At 44.7% G+C, this 1057-nt stretch overlaps 1 pseudogene; it reads left to right on the forward strand.

Annotated features, from left to right (window-relative positions):
- Nucleotides 1–273: 273 nt before the first annotated feature.
- LOC128833237 (U2 spliceosomal RNA) lies at nucleotides 274–394 on the forward strand (annotated as a pseudogene).
- Nucleotides 395–1057: the final 663 nt, after the last annotated feature.

Genomic DNA, 1057 nt, shown 5'->3' on the forward strand with positions numbered 1-1057 from the left:
AGTTAAATACAATATATAGCATCGCCTATTATGTAGACTAACAAGCATTCTAAAACTAGCATAGTTCTTTTCTCAAATTTTAATTCTCTCTCTCTCTCACCTTATCTTTTCTGGTTAAGCCTGGTGGCATAGTACCTACCAAAGAAATAAGACTATTGATTTAATTTTATTTATTTTAATCAGCAGAGTTTCTGGCAACACAGTCACAACAAATACCAGTATAGAACTCCCATAGAGTCTTTTCTTTCTATAGAACAACTTTAGTTTTAGTATATCGTTTCTCGGCTCTCTATGAGCTAAGATCAAGCGTAGTACCTGTTCTTATCAGTTTAATATCTGTGTCACTACTGGAAGGTCCTGTATTCCATGTGTCTCTGAAGGCAGGAGAAATATTAGGGCTAAGTGTGATCAACCACTGCAAGCCCATACAAGGGCAGATGCTAACACCACTGCTGGCTGAGTCATTTGTGGGGATTAAATGTGGGATCTCTGAATCCTAATCATAAACCTTTATGTATAGGCCATTGGGGGGAGGGGAGGGGAGGGGAGGGACCCATGCTCTACTTGAGAAGGGACTGCTTGATATCTCCGCTCATTGGTGAACGAACTGTTTAAAAAAGGATGGGCAGGATAAGCTGAGGCCACTCAAGAAATCTGGTTTCCTAGGTAAAACTTCAGTGTGCTGTTCCCCTTCCCCACTACAAAAACACACCCCACCCTTGAGCATACCAGGTTGCAACACCACTCGCTCAGATTTTGCCTAGTCATCCCCAGAAATATTCCATACTAGGCAGATATCTAGTTTACCTATAGCTAGAGTGGCCTCTAAGGGTTAGAGAGAAAGCACAGCCATTACCGTCCCCACACCATATCGACCTGGGCACCTTGCTTCTGACTCTTCTGGATGTGAATGACAACGCGCCTGAGCCAGACCCTAGTGAGATCACAGTCTGCAACCAGAATCCAGTGCCACAGGTCCTGACCATCAGCCACAAGGACCTGCCCCCAAACACCTCCCCCTTCAGAGCAGAGCTCATCCACGGATCTGGTGCGAGCT

Source organism: Malaclemys terrapin, chromosome 2 (assembly GCF_027887155.1).
Source record: "Malaclemys terrapin pileata isolate rMalTer1 chromosome 2, rMalTer1.hap1, whole genome shotgun sequence".
Taxonomy (NCBI): domain Eukaryota; kingdom Metazoa; phylum Chordata; order Testudines; family Emydidae; genus Malaclemys; species Malaclemys terrapin.